This window comes from Lissotriton vulgaris, chromosome 9 (genome assembly GCF_964263255.1).
Source record: "Lissotriton vulgaris chromosome 9, aLisVul1.2, whole genome shotgun sequence".
Taxonomy (NCBI): domain Eukaryota; kingdom Metazoa; phylum Chordata; class Amphibia; order Caudata; family Salamandridae; genus Lissotriton; species Lissotriton vulgaris.
In genome coordinates, this window is record NC_141697.1 from 272,311,629 (window position 1) to 272,325,071 (window position 13,443).

General features: G+C 47.8%; 1 protein-coding gene across 4 annotated transcripts in view; it reads left to right on the forward strand.

Moving 5' to 3' along the window:
- The window catches only part of TMEM63C (transmembrane protein 63C), a 653,749-nt gene that overhangs the window by 283,624 nt on the left and 356,682 nt on the right, over positions 1-13,443 (forward strand). Inside the window, exon 1 of one of the 4 annotated variants that reach the window (XM_086937546.1) lies at positions 4,394-4,854. The exons of 2 other annotated variants lie outside the window; for them this stretch is intronic. The gene's annotated coding sequence lies outside the window, so the exon portion shown is untranslated. Of the gene's footprint in view, positions 1-4,393; positions 4,855-13,443 lie in introns of those variants that run through there. One more of the 4 variants, XM_086937544.1, reaches the window with a different exon arrangement.

Consider the following 13,443-nt stretch of genomic DNA (forward strand, 5'->3'; position numbering starts at 1 on the left):
ACCCAGCCTTCCACAATGTGGCTACTGCTTCACACCACAAGAACACCTCCAGAAACATGACTCCCCCCTACTTTCACTCTCGACAGGTCTACAACTGATGCACTCTCTGCATTGTCCATGTAAGAAAATGCGACCGGGTATAGAAACAATCCTGCCTCTTCCACCTCCCATCGCCACAAACATCACTGCCCTTCACAGATGTCGATTACAGCACAAAATTGAAGAGCAACCATTGACAAGCTGTACCTTTACCAAGTCACACAAACAGAACTGTCACACTTTGCCTTTTATATCCTTTGGCTACTTCTAATTTGAACATCTGTCTCACATACAAACATCTTTCACATTAGCATCGCCCTAGATGTTACCTTTGTATTCAGTACTAAGTATTCCAGTTATAGGCAGGGCCACTGGAATTATGCTGTAAGAAAAGAAAAATAATGCTGCATAATAGTACTTCATTATTGCTATACTTGGTAATTGTGTCTGGAAATGGGTTGCACCTCATTCGTACCAGTTTAACACCCAAAAATAGCAATAAGCAACAAAGGTGACCAGTCAACCTTTTCAAACGATCTTTCACTGCATGGCAACACATGTTGCTGAACTTTTTGTAAATGTTGAACGGCTTGAGCTACAAACAACATTTTTGTTAAAATATGCGGATCATGCGACAGGTGATGAATTGTTTGGCAAATGTGGCAAATCTATTATGCTAAAAATGCCGCGGCTGCACAATTCCATATTTCCAGTGACCCTGGTTATAGGTTTCCTCCCTCTTTACAATCATAAGCCTCATTCCTGAAGGAATACAAAACTCAGCCAACTCTCACCTAGAACTTCTGGCAGTCGGGGCTGACTGCTGTTAAACCCTAACCGAGAGCGGCTTGTCCTCGTAGGTAGTTCTGTTCACACCTTGCTGATGGGATCTTGAGGAGTCTTCAGAGTGAATCGCATGCCTGTCATAAAGGCAGGAAGTTGCGGCCTTTGTGGAAGAACACATGCATAATGATGATTAAGCGCTTCACCTGGAACCCCCCCCTCGCCCCCCCAGACTTTGGTGTAGTGGTCTCAGATATTGTTCAGTGTATGTGTTTGTATGAAAGTTAGCCAGTGTGGGATTTGGGAGTCAAAAGCAGCCCTGGAAAATGTTGTTTACACCACTAGTGTAGCGAATGAGTCCAGCCGGGAATGCAGAGCTATACATGTTGCTGTAAGGAAATTGTGGGGTTTTCCTCAAGGCGGTTTCTGTGCCACATACTTGGCGATCCGCTGTCCATGCGCCTCTAAAACCAGCCCCTTGGTTCTTACCTTCGTGGGGGTTTCACATGTTAACAAATAGTAGTATAGCCCTGTGGTTGGATACTGTAACCTCAACTAGAGTGTCATATCTATTGTGACGTTTTTTGTGTTGAGGTTGTAACTCTGGTCCCTGGCACAGGAATCCAGCAGTCCTTTATATCTTCCAATTGGACGAATACTTTCTTGATCTAGCCACCTGCCCCCACAGTGGTAGTGCCTTGAAGCGTGTGTGATAATCAGCAAACCCTTCAAAGTCTTGAGTTAGTTTCACTCACTTGCAGTTGTCCTAGTGCAGTGTTTCCCAAACTGTGGTCCGCGGACCCCCAGGGGTCCTTGACACATTCCCAGGGGGTCCGCAGGCAGCAGTTTTAAAAACACTGCAAAGTTTCTTGTATAATTAGCAGTTTTCGAGCAACAATAAAAGTGTCAAAATAAAACCAGTGATTAATGTACCTGCTGGAGAGAGAAGAGAGTTGTGTCCAGTGGCAGCTTTAACTTATCTAATGTAGCACAGAGGGTTAATATGCCTACTGCAAAGAACGTGTACCATGCATTTAGAAAAAAAAGTTATTTTATGTGCATAGGTCAGTGGGTTACTGCTTTTGTCACTAACTTATTTTTCTTCCCAGATACAGATTGTCGTACCCTGGTGCATAGGAAGGTCTTCATTTACTTTTCTTTAAAAGCTAAAAAAATTAAATATGTAATGATGAATGTGTTGTAGACTGCACCTTTGTTTCCCAAAAACTTTTGGTAGAGAGCCTTCCAAAGCCCCCTCTGTAGTGGCCAGGCTCACTCACTACACTTGGTATGCACCGTATGGGGACTGGTCTGAACATTTTTTCTAGGGCTGCTTTTGGTTTTCAGTCTGGCCCTGGCAGGAGCAGTAGCCTCGTACTGCAAAATAAAACCAGCCATTTAAAAGTTATTCACTGGGATGCAGCACCAATCTTCCAATTACATTATTTTGTTTTTTGTAAATTCTTTCAATATAAAATATTAAGAGGGATGTTTACAACAGAAGTGTTAGCCTCCTTGACTTAACGACACGCTCCGCCACTTCTGAAATGCAGGGCTGCACCATATTTACAAGAATATGGTGCAGCCCTGCATTTCCCCTTGTGCTGGCCCTACACTTAGGGGCCCATTAGGATGTCGGGCGGATTGCCCCCGCCAGGCTGGTCTTCACTCTGGGGGCCCCCTGCGGGCCCCCAGAGTGAAGGAGGGGTGGGGGGTGCACACGGGGGTACCTGTGGCACCCACCAACATTTGCATACACAAAGAAGCAGGCACCGCGCGGTGCCTGCTGCTTCGTGTATGCAAATGCATGCATGCATTTCTGACATTGTGACGGGCGGTGCAGCGAGCACCGCCCGCCACAATGTTAGAAATGAGGTCTACGCCCGCCACTGTGGCGGGCGCATCCTAATGCTATCGTCGAGACCCCCGCCCTTAAGGCGGGCGGTCCAGTTTTCCGCAAGGGTGGCGGGCAGGCAAAGTCCGTCCGCCATCCTAATGGGGGCCTTAGTAGGGTAGCGCCAGTGCAGGCACCCTTGCACCATAGTGCTGTTTTGTCACTTCTATATGTTCTGCTTAATGGGGCACACATAGAAGTTACAAAATGTAATTTTTTTGAAGATTGTTTATGTGCAGGAAGCGTTACCTTCCTGAACATAAACAATTCAAGGCGGTTTGCTTTTTCCATGTGTACTGCATAAGGCAGCACACATGGAAAAAGCAAAATCGAGTAGAAATAAAGCATTTCCCCTCGTTTCGCCAAGTTAAGGCCAGGCGTTACCTGGTTTTAACTTTGGCGCAGCCTCCTATTTACGCTGCCTTTGTAAATAGGAGGCAGCGTCAAAAACAATGGGTGTTGCAGTACAACGCCCAACGCAACACCCACTGCCCACCTCTTTCACCCTAAGCATTGCATGAAAGGAGGCCTTATTTGCAAGGCAGCGTTAAGCCACGGTAAGTGGCTCAACACTGCCTTGTAAATAAGGCGACGCCCCTATCACCACGGGAACATCGCGATAAATGACGTTCCCATGGGGCATGGGGCTTGTAAATATGCCCCTAAAATCCTTAGTAATTAGAGTTTTTCTTTTGTGTGCACATGTGTGTTTATTTTGTTGAATTACTGTTTTAATGTTTGAAATTTAAATCCTACAAATTGCTTGGAGGTCCTCTGCTTCCAGTGGTGACGCAATGGGGGTCCACAGGAGTCAAAATTTTGGGAACCACTGTCCTAGTGGACTCCTGCTTAACGCGCTCCCACCCGGACAACCCCCCTCCCCTTAAGCCACCAAGTGATGCTTCGGAACACGAGACCTCCCCGCACCTTTCTGCTCTCCCTGGAACGCACCACTGGCAGGGGCTGTGACTGTACAAGGGAAGCCGTTGTGCGGCGCGCGCTGCGGGCAAGGCTGTTTCTGGCAGTTGTTGTGCGTCACGCACTGCTGTTAGTCTTGTAATTGTACACAGGCAGCTGTTGAGCGGCGCACACCGCTGGCCGGGCTGTAACTTTACACTGGCAGCTGTTGTGCGGCACCCACAACTAGCAGGGCTGTAAGTCTTTTGTGCGGCCCGCACCGCTGGTCGGGCCACAACTGTACACCGGCAGCTGTTGAGCGGCGCGCACCGCTGACGGGGCTGTAACACCCTTTGCGCTAAGTTACAGCCCTGTATTTGAGCACGTTGTTATACCCGTCCTGCTCGGTGCGAGGTTTGCTCTGCTACTCACTCCATCTGCACCTTCGCCTGCCACAGTGGGGGTGTGGGCGCCAGTTAGGGTTGTGGGGGTCGATCTTGGAATAATCATCCCAATATTTAAGGTGTACTTTATACATGTTCTCATTAATTACTAAGTTCATTAAAAACATAAGTCATGTTTTTCAGGTGTGCGCTACCTTTAAAACCTGAGGGTGAAGGAAGCGCAAGGGAGATAGGATTGCACCCAGTCAGTGGAAGAAGCTTGCACCGCATGCATTGGCTTCGAATTATTACCGCCTGAGGTGCTTGGTATAGTGCGCCGTGACGTCACTGCGGTATTTACAGATCCGCGCGCGCCTGCCACCATCTGGCAGCCCAAACCGCGCGCAGCCAGGGCGCCGGAGGGTTGCTGGGAGCGCGGAGATGACTTTCTCCTTCATAGATTCTAATTTTCCTGTTGTTAAACCTCGGATCCATTATTTATCGGCACAGGAAGCCAGATGGCCCGATATCTACAACATGTAAATAGAGGGGAGAGGAGGAGGAGAGGGGGCGGCTCGCTCAGTGTACAATGCGTGGGCGCGGAATAAGGCACTTGTGTGTGTTAAACCTCTGGCAGAACTCGCCAATAGAGCCTCATTGAAGTATCACTATAGCCCTGCTCCCGGCAGGGACACGTCTCCAGTGAATACAACGACAGAAGAAGAGTAGAGCGCGAGCTAAGAGACTGGACTAATAGAGGCATGGCGAGCTATGGGCACAGGAGGCTGCGTGGGAGCTATGCAGTTCTGACACCCCCAACCCTTATATTGCGAATAACTACAGGACCTGCATGGAAAGGTGACCTTGGCTTGGAACTAGCAAATGTTCTCTCTACTTCCCTACTTTTTTTTACATTTCAAATTCGTTATTACATTTTCAGAGGTTAAAAAGAAACATAAAGAACACCAGTACAGTGGCAAAAGAAATACATACCTACATAGAGATACACCAGGTTATCGGGTTACAGCGAGAGGGGAGGGGGTTGCAGGCTGTGCAATCATCAATTCAGTGATACAAAGCAGCAATACTTTTCCTAGTTAATGCAAGCATAGTGACGTTCATCAGCAAGCTTAGGTAGATTGTAGTTTGTTTGGTTGTGCACATGCCGGCAGCTTATTTAGTCAGTACTTCCAGTGGTGTCTGTAATCAGTGGACGTGGACAAGGTGGAAAGTATATTCGTATTGCTTGTTGATTTTGTGATGTGTGGTTGAAAGAGGGGTATTAGTCGCATTGTTTGTCTTACACAGCGGCGGAGCAAAAAGTCAACAGTGTGTAGGGGAGGTAGGATGGGAGTAGCGTTGTGCTTCTATCCGGGTATTGTTGAAACAGAACAATGCAGTTTATCCATCTAATATAATATAATCATGGGTGTTCTATATTGAACGAGGTGGCATCAAGTAAGTCCCACATCGGTCTAGAAGGAGAGCGTCATGGAGAGGTCTGGAGTGCAATGTTATCAGCACCTCTCAGGAAGGTAAGCCAATGGAGCCACATATGAATGAGACACCTTGGAGTTTTTCCATGTGCTTAGTATCAAATTGCAGGCTAGTGTAAGCATGAGGTTTAGTAAGCAGCAGTCATTTTAATTTATTTTTTTGTAGGTCTAGGGAGCCTAGAATTTTATATACGAAAATTCTCTGGTGGGGGTATTCTGGAAGCTAAACTTAATACAGTCTAATATCTTATCCCAGGGGTAGATACGAAGTGAGGGGCAATAGAATAGCATGTGAGCTAAGTCACTCATGTAGATTACAGTTCCAGAAGGTGGGGTTTTGTGTAAGGCCGATCTCGTAGAGTCTAGACGGGGTCTAGTAAGCTCTGTTGATAATCATGTACTTACTTCCCTACTATTGAATGATCCCTCCCACTACCTACCGTCCTCTGAATGCCTGCTCTTGCTGTGCTTCCTCTCTTACTCCAAGGCACACGCCCCTTTGCCTTTCTCTCTTCTTGTGTATCTCTTCAAACTGCCCACCCTTCATTCCACAGATCAGTCTTTTTTTCTCTTTAATCACAGTAACACCCGGTCCCCTTTAGCGCTCTGTTTATCCCACCAGTCATTCGCATGATGCCAGCAAGCCCCTACTAATGATGTAATTTAACTCCTGTTAAATGAGCATAGCTAACTAAACTGAGGTAGATGCATGACTGCTCAACCTGAGAGCACGGGACAAAACATAATAACCAACTAACCATGGGATTGAACCGCTAACCTTGGGTTGTAAAGCACTGCAATCCCCTTGCCAGGGCAGTAACTACTTTTTAATACATGGGATTCACTAATCCATATATAAATACCAGTGTTTCATTTCTTTATAATCGGCGACGCACTCAGTCGCGGATGATAAAGAAAAGACGTCCAAGCTCGACTATAATAAGTAATTACAGTCCAGTTCTCATGTTGCAGTGCCTCCACCCAGAGCCAGCAGCTAAGGTGAAAGGCTGGTCAGGTCACTGAACATACTTAAAATACCTGTTTAAAGCAACAAAAACGAAACAGTCCTTTTCTTTCTGCTCCATTTTTCTACTTACACTGAAAAGCAGAAATAACATTTATTTTTCTGCACTCGTTAGATAATTGTGTAAAAGTTACAATCTTTCTGCATGTTTCTACACATTCTGAGCTAATGCAGTTTTTTAAAAACGGACTTTGAACTGTTTCTTATACCATTTTCCAACAAATATCTAACTGGTTAAATTTTGCACTAGAGGTTCTATTTTTATTCTTCATGTTTACAAATATGCTCTCTATTTTTATATGAAAGAGCTACACACCTAGGTCTTAAGTGGATTGTGGAAAAGGTGATGCTGTGACCATGAATTATATAGGACAAAGTAGCCCCTGTCGTACATGATAAGAATATTGCAAGTCATCTCGGAGTTCCATAACCATATAGAGGAACACAACTGAACCCTGTCGTACATAAGAATATTGCAAGTCATCTCGGGGTTCCATAACCATATAGAGGAACACAACTGAACCCTGTCGTACATAAGAATATTGCAAGTCATCTCGGAGTTCCATAACATTATAAAGTAACACGGCCTTTGGTCTCATTCCTCTATATGGTTATAGAACTCCTAGATGACTTAAAATATCCTTATCACGTAATGCAAGGGGTACGTTATCCCTTATGTAAATGCATTTACAATACAATAAAAGACTGAGCAATTTCTGAGAGCTGATGAGAGGAGCAGAAGAGACGGAAATCATTGGCATTGGTTCACCAAAATGTCTGTAGTAGAGTTACATTATGCACCCCTTGACCTTCAACAACATCACAGGCTTGACCCTTGCACTAAATCCATCGTTTTTTGCTCACCAAGCCACCCCAGTTCAGACATGGCCATATGCAAATCAGCCTTGACCCTGTGCCTCATGGGAACAGTCCAGCCCGAACTGCCGTTTTCTGGCTATCGGCCGTCATCAGCCAGGATAGCATGACTCCAGTGGCGTGGAGAGCACAGGACTCCCATCTGAGCATACCCGCCCCACTCGGGGTTACAAATGCAAAAACAACAGTTGATGGACAGAATGCAGAACAATGTCTAATACTAGAAATGTCAAGCATATGGTCACTATGTTTCATTTTTGTATTTGTATTTGTAGCTGAATTTATAGGGCGCACAGCTGCCCACAAGGGGTCTCCTGGCGCCAATAGAAAAGTGCTTGCAAATCAGTTATTATTGAGGGAAAAGCCAGGTTTTGAGGTCTCTGCGGAATTTCAACAAAGATGGTTCGAGTTTCAATGTCGCCGGGAGAGAGTTCCACAGTCTAGGGGCAATGCAAGAGAAGGAGCGGCCACCCATTCTCTTCAGTTTGAAACGCGGACTCAGGAAGTTACCTTGGGATGAAGATCTGAAGACTAGGTGGGGAGTATTGTTGAACAAGAGACTGTAAGTAGGTTGGAGCTGACCCTTGTTTGATCTTATGCATAAAGCAAAGAGCTTTAAATTTGACTCGATTTTCGATATGGAGCCAGTGAAGGTCCTTGAGAAAGGGGGAGATAAAAGATTTCCACGGGACCTTTCAAAGGAGGCGGGCTGCCGAGTTCTGGACAAGCTGAAGTCTCCTCTGAATCTCCAAGGTGACTCCCAGGTAAAGCACATTGCCGTAGTCCAGGCGAGAGCTGATCAGAGCCTGGACCACCGAACGCCTCGTCGAGACAGGGAGCATCCATAATATGTTCCGGAGCCACCCCAGGATGGAAAAACAGGTGGCTGCCACCTTGACCACTTGGTGACGCATGGAGAGTGAATCATCCTGAACGAAGCCAAGGTTGCAGACCTGCGTCACTGGAAGGGGTGGAGGGCCCATTTCTGACGGCCAATGGGCCAGGCTCCAAAGGTGCTTGAACTTGTCCAGAATGACCACCTCCGTCTTATCTCTGTTCAGTTTCAGGAGGTTTGCCTGCATCCACTCTGTCACTCGGCTGAGACCTAGTTTGAGAACAGATGGATTTGTTTCCGCCGAGGTGAGGGAGAAGAGGATCTGGGTGTCATCAGCGTATGAGTAAAGGGAAAGACCTGCATCTTCCACGATGGTGGCTAGGGGCCTCACGTAGATATTAAAGAGCATAGGGCTCAGAGAGGACCCCTGCGGCACCCCATACGTAGATGAACGAATAGAGGAGGAAAGCCAGAAGAAACAACCTGAAATGTCCGGTGGCTTAGAAAAGAGGCCCGCCAAGCGAGAGGAGGGCCAGTCACCCCGGCCGCTTTTAATGCTCTCAGAAGAATGGAGTGTGAGACCGTGTCAAATGCGGCGCTTAAGTCTAAAAGAATAAGCGCCGAGGTCTCGCCATGATCCAGGCGAGTGCGTAGGTTCTCAGTGACCCCCAAGAGGGTGGTTTCAGTGAAGAAGTGGGAGCGGAACCTTGATTGGGACGGGTGTAGAAATCCTGTAGTCTCCACATGAGAAGTGAGGTGTATGGTAATATGCCTCTCCAAGATCTTTGAGAACATGGGCAGCAGGGAGATCGGCCGGAAGTTGGCAAGCGTCTTGGGATCTGTGCCAGGTTTTTTAAAAAGTGGAACCACCAAAACTTTTCCATTCTTCCGGGACAATGGATTCCCGCAGTGAGGTGTTCAAAAGCTCTTGAATAACTGAAAGAACCTCAGGAGATAGTTGGCGAAGGATGTCTATGGGGATTGGATCCAAAGGGGAGCCTGAATTTACTTTCGCCATACAGGCGAAAAACGAGTTTGAATCGAGCAGTGGCCACTGCGAGATATGCGTTTCCGGAGGTGGGGGATCTAATATGTCCAGAGTGGGGGAGTCAAGAGGGGACTTTGGGGAGGGCAGAGAAAGGGCGTTGTAGATATTTTCGACTTTTGCTATAAAGAAGTCTGCAATTTAATTGCATTCCACTTCCCCTAGCGCAGGTGGGGTGGGAGAGGTGTTAGAGCCTGCTAACTTTTTGACCATAGAGAAGAGAGCTTTCGGCCGATTAATAGCCCTTTCAATAGACTCTGTGACAAAAAGGCTTTCGCCTTCCTGCAGGCTCTATGGTATCTCCTGAGTGCTGATCGATAGATCATTTTGACATTAGGAGCATAGGCTTTTCGCCAGGATCGCTCCAGGTGTTTACATGGCTCTGCTGAGGAGTACGGCACTGTAGCGCCAGGGGTCTGCAAATTGAGCCGATTCGGTGTGTGTGTGTGTGTATATATATATATATATATATATATATATATATATATATATATATATATATATATATATATATATATATATATTCACTCCCAAAGACACTAAAATGTTGATGAAAAACAAGACTTCCAGAGCTGCGATTCTGAAGATTTATTTGGCAGATGACATAAACATCACGACGCGTTTCGCCATTACGGCTTGGTCACACGTGACCATTGGAAGGCGGCCGAAGCAACAGGCGATCTGGGGGCAGAAAGGCCTGATAGGCCTTAATTGACTTGAGGCAAATGCAGGGGTGGCTGCCTGTGGCATCTGTGGCCCAGAGCTCAGGAGTACAAAAGGGGGTGGTGATGGACGGAGCATCTGAATCAATCAAACACTCACACCCAGTCAAAAGATCTGGGTTTAATACATCACCGTTCTTTAGCCCACTCTGCCACCCCAGTTCAGACATGGCTATATGCAAATCAGTCTGACCCTGTGCCTCATGGGAACAGTCCAGCCCGAACTGCCAAGCCATGTCTTCCCTGGACTGGAAACCAGCTTCCGAAGACCGGTTTCTGGCATTCCAGCCGTCTTCAGCCCGGCTTGCTTGAATCCAGTGGCAAAGTGAGCAAGGGACTCACGTCTGAGTATACCCTGCCACACTTATGGCGGCCAAAAGCGGTACAAAAGGGGGTGGTGATGGACGGAGCATCTGAATCAATCAAACACTCACACCCATGGAGGCAGCTGATGTGCTCCTGGTGGCGGTGGACGCTGCCATAGCAGTGGAAGTAGGCACCCGTGACTCGGTGTAAGTGGGACTGTCTTCGCTCGCCTGCGGCTGGGAGAGCCTTATGTAACACCCTGGCAGAAGTGTTATTATAGCCACAGTAGACGAAGCAGCTGTTGGATGGGGCCTGGATTACGTGTGCGCCACAGGACTGGTTACAAGCCCTCATTGAGACTGGGGTGCTTTTCGCAGAGGAAGTGGTTCCCCCAAGAGGCCATTTTGGACTGTTCAGTGTAGGAACCCTGCATATAGTGGCGAGATCAGGCAGCCACTGTAGGGTGAACTAGATCTGGAGTGGGTTGCTGCTCAGTTTGCCTCATACCCCCACGGAGATAGTGGCATGCAGCTGGCGGACACTCGCTTGCAACTAATTGGAAGGCCAAGGCCGGGGCCACAGGGAACATGCTCTGGGCAGGCAAGGGGGCCGCCATACCGGACACCGCAGACGACAAGCATGACCAGCTACTGCTTTGGAGTTCCTTCTGAGTTGTCCTTTGCCCAATAGGGCGACGGGTGGCAGGGGTCCAAAAGTGAGTGCCCAGAAACAACTGGCCAAATTTGCATGGTTTAAAGCTGGAGAGAAAGGGGAGCCACAGCCAGTGGAGAAGGATGGGGGACCAGATACCCCTACACAGGGACCGGAACCGACACTGCATGACGTAATGGCGGCGTTTAATGGCATGCGCATCTCCCTGGATTCGGTTACAGCGGAGGTCTCTCTAATCAGGGCGGACTTCAAGAAGTTGAACGAAAGTGTAAAAGAACTCAAAATAGTCACTACTGCTTTGCAAACGGGCACGTCGGAGCTCCAAATGCAAGTGGTTGACTGCAAAAGAAACAAGAACGAATGGCAATGCAGCTGAATGACTATGAAGGCCGCGCCCGGCGTAATAACATATGCATTTTGGGAGTTCCGAAACGAACGGAGGGACCTGCTGCGGACCTCTATGTGGAAGACCTAATCACAAAGCACCCCAAACCTAAGATGCTGTCTAGCTATTTCTCGATTGAAAGGGCACACAGAGTGCCAGGAGGGAGGCCTAAACCAGCCCCACCAAGGCCATTGATAGCCTGAATATTTAACTATCGAGACCGGGACATTATCATACTGACGGCGAGTTCAGGCCCCCCTTTGAAAGTGGAAAATTACGAAGTTGCCTTCTTTCCACATTTTCCAGCCAAGGTCCAGGCCCAGCGTCGCAGCTTTCAGGCAGTTAAGAAGGAACTACATGACCGGGAAGTGAAGTATGCACTGCTATTTCCAGCGCGGCTGAGAGTGGAATCGGAGGGCAAAACGTGGTTCTTTGAATCCCCGGAGGAAGCATGCGACTGAATGGAAGGGTGGAGAAAGGCTGTCAGCCAGAGAAGAAATCATGCTGGGAGGTCTGGTCAACAGAGGCGAACGGTCGGAAATGCGTGATATTAGCTCGCCGGAGAGAGGAGGGCCGGATGTGGAGCAAGAATGTGACGTTCGTCGGACACGTTTGAAGGCTTTGCAACGATGTGAAAAGAGCGAGTATGGTTTGGGAGAGCCTGGGCTCAGAATAGACTCTTCTATATGTCACTGAGGGTGGACGATGGTGACTTGGTAAAGTAGTGCAGGTTGACCTGAGGGGACCCACCCAAGACTTATGTGTTCGTAAAGTGTGGATGTCGAAATTTATAATTTGTGATATGTGTATGCGGGGGGAGGGACTGACCGACTCTGTGCATTTTCAGCATTTAGGGGAAGGGGAGAGGCGCTCTGCCATCTTTGGGAGTGGGTAGTTTTAAATCCACAGGCAGGGAGGGGGGGACTGGGAGGAAGGGGGGGTGTTTCAGGGGTAAGTTGGTCTATAAATGTAATGTTTTGCTATGTGATTGTTCATACGTTGGCTTTGGAAGTGACAGAAGTAGATATGGAATGGCTGTTCTCATTCACGTGATGCGACATAATGTGTCAGCTTTCATATTGACCTATTTAGTTGTTGCTATTGATGAGTTATGGCATGGGGGCTGACAGGGAATTAGTGCTCTGTCTTGTCTTGGAACGTTAATGGATTGGGTGATAAGATAAAGATGGGTATTGTCTAACAGTATCTAAAAAGGCACTCCCTGGATCTTGTGCTGTTACAAGAAACACACCTGGTGGGTAATAAATGTAAGGCCCTAAATCGGTGGGGATGTAAGCTTCTGGTTCATGCTGAATATACCGCAGGTTATAGGGGTACGGGAATCTTGGTTAGGAAAGGCACACCCCTTATAGTGCATAAGACTTGAGCAGACCCGGGGGGGGGGGGTCGTTTTGCGGTGGCTGAAGCCCAATGGGAGGGAAGAGGTTTGAACACTAAGAGGCACCCTCATCTACAGACCACCAGGACCCCGCACACAATTCAGCGAAGAGATCACTGACTTTATCAGCCCACACGCCCTCCCCTCCGAGGACTACATTCTCCTAGGGGACCTCAACTTCCACCTGGAAAAGTATAACGGCAGCAACACCACCACCCTGCTGGACAACCTCGCCAAAATCTGACTCATACAACTGGTAAACACCCCCACCCACCACGCCGGACACACGCTCAACCCAATCTTCTCCTCCAGCAAACACATCTCCTTCATTCACGCCACAGGACTCCACTGGACGGACCACAGCTGCATCCACTTCAACTTCAGAAAGACCACAACCCACCACCACCCACAACAAGTCCCACGCAGAAACTGGAACAAAATTACCACCGACCAGCTCACCACATCGCTAAACCAAAACATTTCCCATCAAACCATCGGACCCAAACCAAGCAGCCATCAATCTCGCACAATGGATCACCCACTGCGCCGACAAAGTAGCATCCTTGAAAAATCATCACACCAAACCAGGTAGCAAAAAAGCCTCCTGGTTCAATGACGACCTCAAGAACTCCAAAAAGAACTGCTGCACCCTTGAGGAAAGCCTGGCGAAAAAACCCAACCACAGAC